This window comes from Dipteris shenzhenensis, chromosome 28, assembly GCF_047967505.1.
Source record: "Dipteris shenzhenensis isolate YYH24624 ecotype China chromosome 28, Dip_SZ_1.0, whole genome shotgun sequence".
In the NCBI taxonomy this organism is placed as follows: Eukaryota; Viridiplantae; Streptophyta; class Polypodiopsida; order Gleicheniales; family Dipteridaceae; genus Dipteris; species Dipteris shenzhenensis.
Genome location: NC_141623.1, coordinates 12,077,282 through 12,094,323, shown reverse-complemented (window position 1 = coordinate 12,094,323; position 17,042 = coordinate 12,077,282). Strand labels below are relative to the sequence as shown.

The 17,042-nt window shown below is 41.9% G+C and overlaps 1 long non-coding RNA gene across 1 annotated transcript; it reads left to right on the top strand.

Annotated features, from left to right (window-relative positions):
- Positions 1 to 15,875: 15,875 nt before the first annotated feature.
- Positions 15,876 to 16,682, top strand: LOC147883176 (uncharacterized). The gene is made up of 3 exons (XR_015543741.1): positions 15,876 to 16,165; positions 16,239 to 16,356; positions 16,612 to 16,682. It is a non-coding gene; the product is annotated as an uncharacterized LOC147883176 (long non-coding RNA).
- Positions 16,683 to 17,042: the final 360 nt, after the last annotated feature.

The following is a 17,042-nucleotide window of genomic DNA, read 5'->3' as shown; positions in this document are numbered from 1 at the left end:
AATAAACAAATAAAAATTGAACTAATTAAAAATAATTATAATGACTTGTGTTTATGTTTATGTTTATGTTTATGTTGGTGTTTCATTTGTTTTCTTATATGTGCATTTGTGTTAGCATTTCTTGTTGTTCTTTGTGTGTGTGTTCGCATTTCTTGTTCTTATTTTCTGTTTTGTTTCTTCCTTTTTACTATCAATGTTTTTGAAACCTCAATAAGCATTGGGTTTACCCATGAGATTCTAAAATCTTTTAAAGTCCGCATGGCAACTTATGCTTGGGTACTGATGATAGCTTTTCTTATTAAGACATTTCTATTTTTATTTTACTTTTTTACTTTCTGTTTTTATTTTCATAAATTTAATTTTTCTCATTTACTCATAATTTTGTGTAAAGTCACTTACGAACTCCCTTCTTTCCTTTGTCTTTCGCTTGTTCTATAGGAAATTATAATTTGCAAATTGGATTTATTCTAGTCTTATGGAGAATGTGTGTGTGTAGTGGGAGGTCGATCTACATGACGATCACCATGCCAAACTTGAACTACATAGTAGGGCTTCAGAGCTCATGGGAAATCAATGTTTAACCAAAACATTTATCACAGTTTTACTTACAAAGAGATATCATTTAAGGAATTTTAAAAAAAATTACAGATTTGAATAGGAAAATGCTAAAGCGAGCATTACGAGAAACCCACCAAGAACATCGTTGCTTTCATTGCCACCACATCGTTGGGCATGGCAAGAAGGATTGTCCAAAGTGGCTTGCTGAGAAGGCTCTTCCAACCTCGCCTCCATCCTCAACTACGAATGTTGTCTTCCCTACTTTGAACGTCGTTCCCATGGTGGTCTTTCGAGGTAAGGAGGGTGATTTCTTAGATCAAAAGAAGGCGCTCATTCGAGCATACGGCACAGCTAACGGGCATCAATTTATTGTCATGTTCGATATGGGGAGTTCAGAAGATGCCATCTCCCCTCAGCTTGCCAAGACAGTGGGATGCACCTCGGTGCCTCTTGTCAATGGTCGAACCCTCATTTGGACAATTATAGCCACCAGGTAAACACCGGCCCTGCATGAGAGCGGTCATGACCATCTAAATTGTCTACCTCAGATTAGCTTGCATCAGACTATTATAATAATGTAAGGACTACAGGCTTGGATTATCATTGAGCCAGAATCAAACTATATTGAGAGAATGAATCTCCCTACTCATGTAGCCTTAATGCTCTTCAAGACCAAATGATATATGGTATGAGTCATGGAAATAATGGTTTTATAGTCCCCTCGCAATCTCATCGATACCTATAGCTCTGCTACATTGATTGCGTTCCAAGCCTTTTGTAACAAATGGATCATTAATTCTAGCATTGAATCTACTTCTTATTTGTTTGAGTACTCTTCTCAGTGCATGCCAATGTATGCATGCGAATAGGGATATGTTTTCACAAGGCATGGCAAATGATGTACCTCAAACTCACACAGTTTCCAAACATGTGTGTGAGGGTTGTCTTTTGGATAAGATGCATCGGTTTCCTTTTCAAAAGAATTGTCCAAAATTCTCACAAAGGAAATTGCAGCTCGTGCACAATGTCTGTGGCCCAATGAGGAGAAATGCCAGGGGGGTACAAATATTTCATGACTCTCATTGATGACTTCACAAGATATTGCTGCGTGGGTAGCACAAGAGGGGGCTTAAAGGAAGGGGCTCCCTATGGGGACACATGGCACCAAGTGATAGTGGACGGGTTCACGCCCGTCTTGCGCACACGCATAAGGCCATCCATTTCACTTTTTCAGTTCAAACAGCCATGTGTACGTGGGATTTTATTTTGACTCCTTTGATGGGGTGCGACATGATCCTCGGGATTCAGTGGTTCCGTGAGCATGTACCGACGCCTGATTGGATTCCATTAATCTCGCATATTCAAGCAGGTTGCGCTGCCTGCAAGGATGCCATGTGTGCACTTGTCTACGTCCAGTGCCAAATCACTCTAGTTCAAGCCACTTCTTCAATGGGGCAAGCAATGGTGGATCTACTCCAAGAGTTTCAAGACATCATGCTCTGGGATGATCTGCCACCCCAGCTTCCTCCCAACCGACCGGAAGACCATCGCATTGATCTACTTCCGGACTCGACACCTTCAAGTAAGTTCACGTATCGACTTTCCAAGTCTATAGAGGGAAAGTAAGAGAAACAATTGTCTCAATTACTGCGTGCAGGGTTTATTAGACCTTCTTCTTCGCCTTTTGCTACATCCATTCTATTTGTGGCAAAGAAGGATAAGTTTGCACGACTATGTGTCGACTACAGAGCACTCAACAAGCTTACAGTAAGCAACAAGTTTCCTATGCCCCGCATCGAGTACATCTTGGAACGACTCAATGGTGCAAAATGTTTCTTAAATTTTGACCTCAAGAGTGGCTACCATCAAGTCTCCGATCTTTGAAGTTGACATCCCAAAGACAACTTTCTGAACAGATAGAGCTCATTACGAGGTCGTTGTCATGCTCTTTGGTATGAAGAATGCACCACCAACATTCAACAAGATGATGTCACATAACTTGCAACGACTGGCCACGACAGCACCAGTTATGAAGATCGCCTCTTGGGATGATTCATTTTTAATAATCACAGAAACTAGCAATGTCGCCATCGGGGCACTTTTACAACAAGAAGATAGGCTTGTGGCATATTACAGCAAAAAGCTTAACGATGCCGAGAAGAAGTATTCAGTTTATGATAGAGAGCTCTTCGGTGTCATCCAAGCCTTAAAACATTGGAAGCCTTCCCTATACGGATGGACTTTCACAGTTAAGACAGATCACCAAGCCCTTAAGTGGCTTCAGACAATGCCTAGTGCGCAATGAAGCGAACGGCAACAATAGTGGAGCCAGATATTCCAGCAATTTGGAGGAATGATCGAGTACGTTCTTGGCAAAAACAACCCCGTTGTAGACGCTCTCAGTCAAAACAGACCATTGAGCAAGCCACTGTGCTCGAAATCAAAGGAAAGGATCTTGATAGCATGAAGGCCTAGTACACGAAGTCACCACAGTTTGGCACGCAGTTCCATTTAGCCACGACGCTTGCCCCATGCCATTACTCATTAGAGGACGGTTGGCTTTTCTATAAGAAAAGATTATGTATACTCAAAGACCGCAGTTGCTTCTTCATGATGCCTATGACGCCCTTACCGATGGTCATAGAGGTATCAACGAAACTTTGAAAAAAGTTAGAGCATTATTTCTATTGATGTGAAAGGATGTATACGGCTATGTTCAGAATTGTCAAATATGCCAAAAGCTCAAGGCTTCCCACAAGAAAGCGGTAGGCTTACTTATGCCATTGCCAATCCCCGACGGTCCTTTTCAGGACATAGGTATGGATTTCGTGGGGCCACTTTCAGCATCCGTAGGTATGCGTAACACTCAATGTCTTACTATTATTTGTCGTTTTAGTAAATATTGTATGCTTATTCCTTGCAAACAAACGGCCAACCCTGAAGATGTAGCTCGTTTGCTTATCAAGTATTGGTATCCCATTGGAGGGCTGCCAAAGACCATCACATCCGACAGCGACTCCAAGTTTATGTCTAACTTTTGGTGAGCCTTGTTTGATAATTTTCATACTAAGCCTTATGTCGCACACCTTGTGAAGTGGCGTTTGGACAACGGTTTACATCACTCCTCACCTAGATGGTGTCTCCATCTCTTGAAGCCAACAAAACCACCGAATCAATGGTAGAGATTACGGAGTCCGTGAAAAGCCGCATTGCCAAAGCTCAAGCATCGTATACATGCCAGGCTAACAAATGCAGACGAGATGTCCAATATAAAGAGGGTCAATGGGTGTATTTACGCATTATCAAGCAAAGATTGAAGCGAGTGGGCAAGTGATGCCCTAAGTTGTCCTTCAAGACGGACTATTCGGGCCTATTATTCAAACGATTAACGATGTCTCAATGAAGTTACGCCTTCCAGATAGTTGGACTATGCACAATGTGTTTCATGTAGCTTGGTTGAAGCCATATTTTGGACATCCTCTTTCAAAGATTTCCGACGAGCAACAACCTGAGTCATCTTTGTCGTTGTAGAGCTTCTCCCTAGCTTCATCCTGTAGCAGTAAAGGACCCAACTTCTTAAAAGATTTGTTCCTCTGTCCTGCTGTCACAGTCGTAACAAAGCTTTTTCAGCTTTGAGGTAGCCTACTTAGTACCATCAAGGCCAAATGGCACGAGTCCACCTTCTTACCAACTAATGCCAGTTGATCCCTCACCACCTTGACCTTCGTCAAGTGGTCATGTACCAATCTCCCTCATCCATATCTAGGTTGTAGAGCTGATGCTAAAGAAGCAAGATCCGGGATGTGTTGTCTATCTCGTACAGATCCTTCAGAATGGTCCACGCCTCTATTGACGTGTCGGCCATTTGGATGTGAGGAAGCACAGAGTCCGTCGTAGTCCCTATGATCAATGCCAAGGCATGGGTATCTCTCTCTTCCCAAGCTTCGAGCTCTCTACATGCATGAGTATCTTCCCCTCCTTGTTCACCATATCCTCCGGCTTCGCCTCCACTCCCGTTGTCAATTTCCACAACTTCCGAGCCACTAAATGACTCCAGATCTTCACCTTCCAGATTGGGTAATTTGACCCATCTAGTTTCCTAGACTCTCCAAAGTTAAAGATGGTGAAAGAAAGAAATATGGGGGAGGAGGAAGGAAGAGCAGGGGCTGAAGAGGATGAAGAGATAGACATCTCTGCTGATAAAACACACAGCAAAGTCGAGCAAACTCAACCTTCCGTAGACTAGAACTTTGAACACACCTGACTAAACCTGAGTCACCCTCCTTCTCGCAAGCGCACTGCCCTCCAGTCGTGGAAGTCAATTCCCAAGAGCTTCTGAATCAGGGTCATCCATCAGCAAGGTCCCTGCCTTCAGACTTGTGAGCCTCCTACTTGGGCTCTGATACCATGTTAGAAATGCACCAACAGAGCGTACATATAGCGGAAGACTGATAGAATAGCTCAGGAGATCACACAGTGTGGTGCAGGGTGTGGAATCACAGACTTCTTAACTTAAGTGTATTAGATAGATGTGCAGAGTCATCAATAGACGATGAACCAGCCAGATATAGAAGACACCAAAATAATATATTTCCGTCCAAAGCTATGGAGACAATACAAAAGAGAGAGATGCAGAGTCCCACCAATGGTGTGGTCCTCTGATCTTACCACAAGGTCCTTCTTCTATCTGCAGACTATCTCTAGACTCGAGCCCACGTGCTCCACCTCGAGCGTCTGTAGACTTTCTGTCTAGAATGGATCTCTCTACCTTACTGCCTGTAGATCAGCCTAGGTAGGAAGCACCTTGAGCTAGGTCTGCAGCTTCCTCAACCTTGTTGGTCCTCCAAGATAGGCTCCAAGTGCTGGTCTTTTGCTGCTCCTGCTTGCTGCTCCAGAGAATATGAATGAGGGCCTGGAGGCCCTCCTTTTATAGGCCCCCAAGGGGCTGGCAAAAAACTGACCAGGCAGACCTAATCTGGCCAACCAGGTCTGCCATAAATGTCCCTTTTGGGGCTCTCTTTTCCAGGGCCTTTGGCCCATACTTCTAGGGCCCTTTGCCCTCCAATCAAGGCAAGGGCCCAGCCCTATATAAAGGCAGGTCCCTGCCTACTAGCAGCCTCCTTTGCTGCTCCACCAGGCCAACCTGATATGCTGGTTCCCCTTGCCATCAATGCGCCTTGTGCAGGCCCTTTGTCCCGCCAGCTGTGCGCCTCTTTCAGGGGCCTGTTCCAGCCTGTACATGCACACTTGCTGCGCCTCTGCCAGGCTGTTGTGCTGCTGCCCATGTGACAGCCCTTCTAGCCATCTTTTCTTTGCTGTGAGGTGCTGCCCATGTGGCAGCTCCCTCCCTCTCTCTTTTGTTGTCTGATCCCTGCCCTCATGGCAACCATCATGTTGCCCATGTGACCATCTCTCAAATCCTAGGTCCACCCCCCCCATACTCTCCTCATATGGGGGCTTACAGATGGGGAGGTGACCTTTCCAACAGTCCTTGGCTTACATCTTGAGCATTGTCTTTGTCATCTATTGGTTGCGCAGAAATTGGGCAGGTAGAGCAGTGAGACCAGAAGAAATCTACAACAAAGAACCTGAGGGTTCTCCACTTGCTCTTCATAGCTTCATGGGCATTTCAGTGCATGTGAGCAACAGATTGATTAAGGATTGTTGCTTACTTTTGCAACAAAATTAGTATCAGCGTGGCTGCACCTTGAAACCTCATTGCTCTTTTGCAAAAGAAGAATGCCATGATGGCCTGCTCCACATTGTTTGTGTGTTGAGACTGTAGAATTGTCTATCCACATCCATAAACAATCTTCAATGACCAGCACCTCTACCAGGGACCTCACCAATTATTTCCAACCACTATAGAGAAAATCTTCTGAATTTTCACCTCTCAGCACACGTGGACCTGTGGGAGTTCTTTAAACTGCAATTTCTCATGTCCATCGCACTCTCCAAAAGATCAGGTCTTACCCTCTTCGTTATGGTTAGGCAGAAGATGAATCAAGATGGAGGTAATGTGACAGCTCCTATCCCACTCACAGATCCCTATCTCCCTGCCAAAAATTCACTTATGGGGTGCCCAATTTTCCTAGAGGCTACACAGACAGGAAAGTCCATTGGTTACCGGAAAACAGCTCCAGGCTGCTGCCAGTCTCCCTTAGGAGACTCGTTCCTGGATGGCAGTACATGCCTCAGTGGAGTGAGTGTTAACCCATCTAATCTACTTTGATGATCTTAAGCTGCTAAGATCTCGACCTGACGCCAGAGATCGTTTGGCAAAATAGGATCCCCAATCCCATCACTATCATTAATCTGCTCATTCTTGGAAGATGTTGGAATTATCTCCCCCTCACCCATGACCTTGATGTACCCTGGTCGAAATGTTCATTCCTCCTAATAATTTGCTGCCCAAACTGACTATAAATAGAAATCAATTCATTCACCATAACTTAATTCATTAAGTATTGGCATTAAGAAAAACACTCACAAGTAAGACATACGCAACATACGAAATATAAAATCTAAATTTTCTTATGTACATCAAGCAAAACGAACTGCATATCCTTCTACTAAACATCATTAAGGTGGGGACCAAGAACCCATGAGTTCAACTCTTTCAAAGCTTCTTCACAATGTGTGGAAGACGGCTGGGACCGCAGAGTTCGTACCCATTTCGTGAGGGTCAGGGACAAGGAATTTCCAGGGTGCAATGAGTCAAGCGCCTCGAGCTCACTCTCGATTGGCTGTAAGTTGAGACATAAGTTTGTACCTGCACGATACTGAGAATACTCAAGGTGTTCCACCCTAAACTTGAATTTCGTCAAGTCAGGATTGGTCCTCTCCAAGTCCTCTAACAGATGATGCTCCTTCTCCTCAAGATAGGCTCTTCCCATCCTGTCCTTGAAGTCCTTAAACGCGGGATTTGAGGCCTGCATGCGCTCCAACTCTAGCTTCTCCTTCTCCAACCACTTGCAGGTTTTCAAAACATCCTCAATCTCTCTCTGGGCTGTTTGTAGAACCTGCTTTTGTCGAGAAAGAGAAGCATCTGAATCTTGAGGGGCAGAAGAAGAAGATGATGATAATGATGATAAGCTTAATGTCGACCCTTGTTGCTGTAACGTTGCCATGAGGAACACTGCAAAAGTCACTTTTCTCCTCAACGTAAGCATGACGAAATCCGTTTCTCTGAGCAGTGTTGTGTGAGAGTGTTTTTGAGAGAGAGCGCAGGTGGTAGGAATTTGTGTGTGTGATTGTGTGCTTCTGTGTGTGTAGATGAGAGAGCTCGGAGAGCATGTAAAAAGATTAAATCAGGCTCTGTAAAGAGAATTGTATGAAGCTGAAAATATCTGCCTTTTGCTTTTTTGCGTTTAAAAAGCAAAGATATGCTTTTACCCACGAGTTTTTATGTCGTTTGAATAAAACTTCCATGATTAATCTAAGGGCTCATATTTCTAAGGGCTAAAATCGTTCTACTTATTATTAAGCGAAAAGCAAAAAATTTGGATGTTTAATTCCACCATCACATCTTCAAAACGATCAACGTTGGAGAGATTGCAACACGTGGCTTCATGATACATCTTCAAAACGATCAACATTGGAGAGATTGCAACACGTGGCTTCATGAGAGCTGAGATAAGGGAAACTTCCCTCTAGGCTGCCTATCATAACTAGTATGCTTGGCCTAAAGCTCTAATAGGAGGGTCCTCTAACTATGCGTCAAGTTTGGGAAAAGCAAGCTCAGCTAAATAAGGGGGCGATCTAACGCTCTACAACTAACCACCTGGCTGTGTGGGATTTGAGAAGTGCAAAGAATTGTCTAATGTTGGCCAAGTTAAAATAGGCTCTAATAAAAGCAAAAGGCTATTTACACGGCTACATGATCCTGGCAGTCTATTAAAAGGTAACCTTAGTAATGTAACTCATCATCAAGAATTGCAATTAAGATTTTTTATTTTCAGTGTTCTAGACTTCATTTGACAGACAATTCCTTGCAACTGGCACTACAGTGGTGTTCCAAAAGTGTTTTCTAGACAATCAAACGCTTAAACGTGCAGTACAATGGAGAACAGCAAAGATCACACTCACAAGAAGTGGAAAGCGACAATGATTTGCCTCCAAATCCTTGCAGGAGCTAAACATGATAGTAGGAGGCACGGATTTGTTGGCGTATGTGATCGGAATACCTTGTCAAGGTAAGAGCTGAACTATTAGCAAAAAGGTCCTAGTGCTGGAGATGGACACCTCCTCTTAGCAAAAGGTCCTAGTGCTGCAGACTGTAGTGACAGACAATTCCTTGCAACTGGCACTATAGTGGTGTTCCAAAAGTGTTTTCTAGACAATCAAACACACTTAAACGTGCAGTACAATGGAGAACAGCAAAGATCACACTCACAAGAAGTGGAAAGCGACAATGATTTGCCTCCAAATCCTTGCAGGAGCTAAACATGATAGTAGGAGGCACGGATTTGTTGGCGTACATGATCGGAATACCTTGTCAAGGTAAGAGCTGAACTATTAGCAAAAAGGTCCTAGTGCTGGAGACGGACACCTCTTCTTGATAGGTCTGGTTTAGCACTGATGGGTCTTGCGAGTTGCAGGCAAGCAGGCATTGCTTTGGACATCCACAAATCTGAAGATAGGATTACAGCTAACAACACATAATATAGCAATCACATCAATCCGATAAGCAACAAGCAGTAGCTCGGGCTGCACACAGTAGAAACATCACACCCTACCGGGGAATTCCCTTGTCTTTGAAAATATTAAACGAAGGCAAGGTTGAGAGAAATTTGTTGCAAGGTTAGCTAACGTAGGGAATTCTTTATGGGAAGCCTTTTTCTCAATGGTTTGCATGATGAAGACTCTTCACAGCCATACCATGCACATTCGACGACAACTCTTTTACGAGGAAGTTGAAGGGATGTTGAGCTTGGTTCAATGTGAAATGCATTCATCGTTCCTATGGCTTCTATTGTCTGTCAACGTGAAAAGCTTCTATTGTTTGTCAACGTGAAAAGCTTCTATAACACTTGTTACATGACCTTCTACTCTAACAAAGTAAAATTATGCAACACAAAAATCTTATTTCTTATCTACTATTTTTTCTTATTCTTATTTTGGATTTTTTAAGACTTGTCTTCTTTAGATATTTATCATGACCTATTTATCCAAGGGCCTCTATCTGACTTTACATCTTGAAATAGTTCTTATGTAAGAATTCATTCTTTACCTTGAGTTATTGAACTTAGTTGGAAAAAGAAAACTATTCTCACTTCTTGAAGATTTGGTTTTTTGCTTTAATTTCCCTTTTGTCTCCTCCTATACCCCTATCAGTGCATGTTGCACTCCTCATTAGCTATTATTTATCTTTTGGTAGAGGCAATGACTATGAATTACTCCATTTATCTATTAATTTTTCCTACAACTATCATAAATAGACTATAAATTATAGTTAGTTAATAGCAAATGTTTTGTGCCCTCCTTTCCCTTGTTATACTCTCTCCTCAATTCTCTTTCTCTCTCCCCCCTCCCAATTACCTTGTTTTAGTAAATGAGGATTTTTACATTACAAGTGCTTATTTTCCCACCTATCCCCTAGCCTCCCATCCTTACTTCACTCTCTCAATATCTTTCTTCTCCTCACTTATCCTTTGACTTAAAGCTACATAACATTCAGCTCCATCTCCCCCTCCTCCTTCATTGTCTTCACCCTTTCCTTATAATATTTTGGATTTTAGTTCAATGTAGGACAAATTTGACCACACAGCGTAGAAGGCAAAGTTCATCAGGATGTCATGGGGTGTCCAAAAATGTCAAAACCTGCCATGGCGCGAATTTGGCCATTTGGAGGGTGTCCAAATGGCCAAATTCAAGCCATGGCAGGTTTTGGCATTTTTGGACACCCCATGATGTCCTGACCAACTTTGCCTTCTGCGTCGTGGTTAAATTCCTCCTACATTTGCCAAAAATGTACATTGAAAATGGCTAAAGTTGTCAAATTCCTTCATCTGTCCCTTCAAAATCTATATTTCTTCATAGAAAGTCATGAAAAGCATCAATCCTTTACAAGGGGATATAGTAGCCAACCTAAAAATTAAAATAAAAGATACATGGACATAGCTAACCTCCATGACCAAGAAACATAGAAATGAAAATTTTAGATTCCTCTTCAAAATAAAATTTTTCTCATGTAATGTATCAAATTATTTCAAGGTGATTTAGTGATATTAAATTACATTGCCGTAGCCAACCTAAAAGGTGGCTCCAAAGGCAAGATAAACAAAGGAAATGAAATTTGACAAGGTGATGTAGTGGAAGATCAAAGTCTTTTGGATTAAATAAAAAATTACATTGACATAGCCAACCTACAAGGTTCCTCCAAGAGTAAGAAATTATATAGAAAATATATTGCCTAAGGGTCTTACCAGAGCTGTGCTACAAGGCACATAAGTTGTCATATTGACCAACCATCATTTGCTAAGTGACTTTGTAAATATTTTCTTTTCTATGTTTATCTATGTTGAAGCTGATGCACCCCATAACTTTCTATAAAGATACATGGATTTCAAATAGGTAGATGAAGAGATTTGACAATTTGGTCCATTCTAATGTCCATTTTTGACAAATGTAGAAGGAATTTTACCGTGGCATAGAAGACAAAGTTGGTCGGGACGTCATGGGGTGTCCAAAAACGCAAAAACCCACCACGGCACGAATTTGGCCATTTGGAGGGTGTCCAAATGGACAAATTTGTGCCATGGTGGGTTTTGGCATTTTTCGACACCCCAATTTGTCCCAACCAACTTGCCTTCTATGCCGTTGTCAAATTCCTCCTACATTTGGCAAAAATGGACATTGAAATGGCTAAAGTTGACAAATTCCTTCATCTACCCCTTCAAAATCTATATTTCTTTGTAGAAATGGCTAAAGTTGTCAAACTCCTTCATCTACCCCTTCAAAATCTATATTTGTTTGTAGAAAATCATGAAATGCATCAATTCTTTACAAGGTGCTGTAGGAAAATCTCAAATTTTGGTTTTTTAACACTCCATCTAATCAATGTGGTGCCATGGTCGAATCCCTTCTACATATGTATTGGAATGGCCAAACTTGGCAAACAATTTTATGTGCAAGCTGATATAAAAAAAGATGCAATATAGAAAACAACAAATAATTAAAATAGCCATAACAAAAGATTCACCATTTGGCCATAGATATATGAAAAAGTTTAGCTTTAGATAGAAGAATTTTATTAGAAATAGGTGTTTTTATTTCAAATTGTATTACAAAGAGGCTTCATAGCTTGTTTCTCTTCTTCTTCAGCTCTAATACACCAATAATAGGGTCTTTGATTCCTCAACTAAGTCCTTAGAAAGACCGCTATGCTATTTGGAATCTCACATTCAAATCCTAACTTTTTATAATCTCATGTACAACACATTGGAATGGATCACGTAGGTTGCTTTGGGTCAATAATGTGAATTCTCCATGCCTTCTTGTTCCAAATGGATAGATTCTCCATTCCTGCTTGCTACTACACACATCAACTAACATCATTTTAGAAATTTAAGTTAAAATAGATGTAATGCATCATGTGAATTCTTCTTCTTCAATCAACTTCTGAGCTTTAAGACTTACAATAGCAGCATCACGAGCTCTAGGCATCTCCTTTGCATCACCATTCCCTTCAAGTCCTACATCACCTCCAAAACAACTTGCTCATGCATGACTTTGTGTCTTTCAATATGAAGAGTCCATATCATCCATGCCCACTGTTCTCATATCATCCTCCATCAAGTTCTTGAAAGAACAACTAAGGGAACCTTAGCAAAAGCAATGCACCACTGTGGATAATCCAAAGTAAGAAATTACATCAAAACACTATGGAATTAGCCTTTTAGCTCATATTCTCCTCTTTAGAGCACCTCCAGTGGTTCAAGATGCTTCTTTTCTTGAAAACAAAGATCATGGATCACATATTGATCCTGCAACTGTATGGTCACATGGTAACATGGGAGATCTCCTCAAATGGTGCCATCAATAATAGCAGAGTTTACAGAGACTATGATAGTCCATGATAGAAGGTAGGTCATGTTTGAGGAGGGATGAAAGGGGCCATGAATGACTACGAGGGAGGAGAAGCAAGCGGAGGACTAGATGTGAGAATGAGGTCATATGAATATGCATGAGTAGGAGGAGGAGAAGCAACAGGAGAAGGAGTGAGCATGAGGCAAGAGGAGCATGCATGAGTAGGAGGACGGAGGAGCAGGCATGAGCATGAGGGAAGAGGAGAATGGATGAGCATGAGGGAGGAGGAGGAGCAAGAAAAAGCAGCAGGGGGGAGGAGGATGCATGTGGGAGGAGGGAGGAGGAGGCGTGTGGAAAGGGAGGAGGAGGGGGGAAGGGACGAGGGACGAGGGACGAGGGAGGAGGAGGAGGAGGTGGTGGAGGAATGGGACATGTGGAAGAGAAGGAGGAGGGAGACAAGGAGGAGGATGGGGGGAGGAGGAGGGAATTCAAATTCAAACTTTTGACTTTGGAGGATGGGGGGAGGAGGGAGAGAGAGGGAATTCAAATTCAAAATTCAAAATTTTGACTTTGGGAAAAGTAAATGTATATGTTATAGTGAATGAGAGCCCACAATTAAATGCTAAGTTATAGTGAATGAGAGCCCACAATAAATGTATGAAAAGTATTTTGCTTCTATGCCTATACTTCTACAGTTGCCTATGCTTGCCTATGTTTCTATATTCGCTAGTCTACGCTTGCCTATGTTTCTATATGCTTTATGTGAATGCTAGTATATGCTTTATGCATATTTAATGAGTGTCTATCCTTCTATATGCCTATGTTTATGCTTTATGCTTAAGTGAATGCCTATATGCCTATGCTTCTATGAAAATTATTCTTATGTTTCTGTATGCCTATGCTTCTTTAGTCTATGCTTCTATGCCTATTTAATGAATGCCTAATTCTATATGCTTATGCTTAAAATGTTTATGGATGCCTATTTAATGAATGTCTATCCTTCTATATGCTTTATGTGAATGTCTATGTCTATGCATCTATGTTTATGTGTGCCTATGTCTATGCTTCTTTATGTCTATATGCCTATGTGAACAAGCTTATACAGCATGGCCATCTTCACCTAACAGTATATATGGGAGATAGAGCTCTCCATCGTTAAGGGGTGTCAAGGTATATCTCCTCCAAAGGAATTTAGGACTCTCTACAAACAATTTGAATCGAGCGACCCAATCATCTGCCATGATCAATGCTGATGCTTTTGGCAAAGACTCTAGCACAATGCCAAATATGTATCCAATGGAAGGAATGATGGCCTTGCTTGGGATATCGAATTTTGCTGACATGTATCGTTGGAAGGGGGAAACCCCGACGGTTGAAAATTTTGCTACCTCACGCATTCTACCTTTTCACACCTCCAACCTACAAATCTTTGAACACCACAACCTACACCGCTCTGCTACAACATGCACTATAATCTTTTAGATTTTGTTGTTATAATGCCATTGAAAATGGTTACAATTTTCAATTTGCTAGTTTACTTGCCATTGAGTTATTATGATATTGGATCTAATGACCAAGAAATTCTCCTATGGCAATCATCTAATCGCATGTCAGGGGAGCCGAAGTCTGAGAAATATACACCAATGGCTAGATGATGATTTATATGACCGTTGTGCCACCAGGCTAGGTGTGGGTGCTATAGTTGAATTATTTAATTGGGACTCTGCGTGTGCCATCGCTCCTCCTCCCTCATCCCAACAAGGTGTCATTTAAGGGGGTGCCAGTATCATGATTGTCTAGTCATAGAAAAATCCAAAGGTGGATTATGTGATCATAGCAGCTATAGGCACCCAGAGTTGCATGAACTAATCTGAGAAACGAAGGAGAGAAGAGTGGGAGGGTGGCAAGTCCTCCAACCTAGCTATATGAGCGCCTTAAGGGGAGAGAAACAATTCGACACACCTAGGAAAAGCCCTCTCCTACCCCCTTCCAAGCTCTCAAATCCCCCTTCCACCCCGATGATGAATCTTCTGCTCCAACCCCAACACCCCTTCTACTGAATGCTGCCCAAGTCATGGGATTCATTGTTTGCCTTGGGTGTCACTCCTGTAATACTCCACTAGCCATAGCCATGGCCAAGGGAGTTATAGGATGGCTAGCCAAGGGAAACAGCCTTAATGAAAGGCGTCTAGAAAAGGCTTGATAGAATTGGTATTGCATTCAAAGGCCATTACGTAGGGGTGGAGAACCAACTACTAGCAAAGTAGACAAGGCACACCCTTCTTCTGGTTGACCAGTCATCAAGCTACCATTCCAAAAGGGAATGGATGGTTGAGCCAAGGCACTAGTAGGCCTTTCCATTGAGGAAAATGTCAAAAGATGTTGGGTGTCTCTCATACCGTTGTGGGTCCACTTTTGAGATGATTGATCAAGGGTTTTCCACGTTTGGGTAGATTTCATGAAGATGTTGGAATGATTGAGCCAAGGGTTTTCTATTCTCCTTGCCTGCTAAGACAGAATGGATATTGGCTTACTAGCCCCGAATGGTGCCAATCCTAGGTTGCTACACAAACCTTTCCAGTATGAACTGCTCAGCTTTCAACCAAATGGTTGGATCGTGGAGAGGCAGCTAATCAATATGGAATTGAACTAACGTCGTTGATTCACATAGCCTATCTAGCGTCAGCGTCTTGTGCAAGGTAATATCAAATATTTAAGTGAGAAAGTTTTGGCTAATGTTTGTTACAATCTCCTGATTGTTGGGCAAGTTCTATATGACTCGATTTTTGAAAGCTTTCTCGACGTCACTCAAGGGATCCTCGACAAATTAGAAAACATACAATGCAAACTTGTGGAAGAGGAGATTAAAAAGCATATCCGTGTAAACAAACGTCTATGCGAGTTTTAGATAGTCTCATGGAATGCCTGTGATTCGCCCCCAATAAACTCTTCTACAATGTCTAAGGACCCAGGTCTGATCGCATGTGCGGGTTTTTCCTTCCAAAATGATTGTCATATTCATTTTATTAGGTCACTCAGAGTCTCGTTTAGCACACCCCCAAATTAAGAATATTAGATTTCATAACAGTATATGGACAATAAGCACAAAATCTAGTACAACTTTCGAGCGAGCAATCATTTGTGTTGCGCACACAATCTGCGGATGGGTATGACAGACAATAGAAGCCATCTGTAGTCCTGTCTTCAGATTTGTGCACGTCCAAAGCTGTTCTCTAGAAGAGAATTCAAGTCACCGTAGGTCCTACCCAAAGGCGAACGCGTCACAATAACAAACAAGGAAAGAAAAATGAGACCGGTGCTTTGGACACAGGCGAGGAGTATTCTTTCTGCTGTAGTCTGTGAGAGATCCCAAACGCTGTTGCCGGAGAGTCTAAATCTGGGTCTGGGATTGGTCGGCTTCTCACCAGTAAGATTCTCGCTGCTCCTATTCAATCTTGAGAGGACCGATACCTTGTAGTTGCCCTTATTGAGAAGCAGCAGCTTGTACATCAGTGATCAGCGGAGTCACTCAAAAGATACTCAATTGGATGAGGAAAGGACCTTTGGAGACGCACAGGTATAGCAAAGGCATTTGAGTTTGTAAGAGTTTGGACAAAAATAAATCCACTTTCATAATCCTTACTATACAGGTGTTCGCGACAGTTTACGAAACCAGACAGAGTCGATAGTGAAGAAGACGTACATACTTGGTGTGTACACGAATTTGCATGTTCAACTTGGTATACAAACACGCCCATTGAGATTTAGGTAATGTGTCAGCCTCTTACATATTCGTGATACTCAATCTTGGCGCTAATATTCTCGGCGATTCCAATCTCGATGCACGGGGGTCCGTTCCCTGAAATTATAACTCTTTGGAGAAGGAAGCACGGCCTCCTCACCCACACTATGTGTGGGTATATAAAGTATATCATATATATGTATATATATGTTTTGAATTTCACCTTCTTTGTTGACTTTTGCTTTTGCATATTCTAAATTCTTATCTGTTTCTGTGTTGAGGTACTCGCAAGAAGGGAACGCTTAAACACACATGACATTTGCTCGGACCTACTATTGCCTGCTTCGTTTATAGTAAGATATTTCTCTTTCTTGACTTTCAACACTTGCAGAAATCATATTCTTCGATTTTCTTCCATCTCCTTGAGTCACATGTAATGAATATGAGCCCCTAGAACGATTTTAGCCCTTAGAAATATGAGCCCTTAGATTTATTTTAATAAATGTCAATCATGAAAGTTTTATTCAAACAACATAAAAACTCGTGGGTAAAAGCATATCTTTGCTTTTTAAACGCAAAAAAGCAAAAGGCAGATATTTTCAGCTTCATACAATTCTCTTTATAGAGCCTGATTTAATCTCTTTACATGCTCTCCGAGCTCTCTCATCTACACACACAGAAGCACACAATCACACACACAAATTCCTACCAC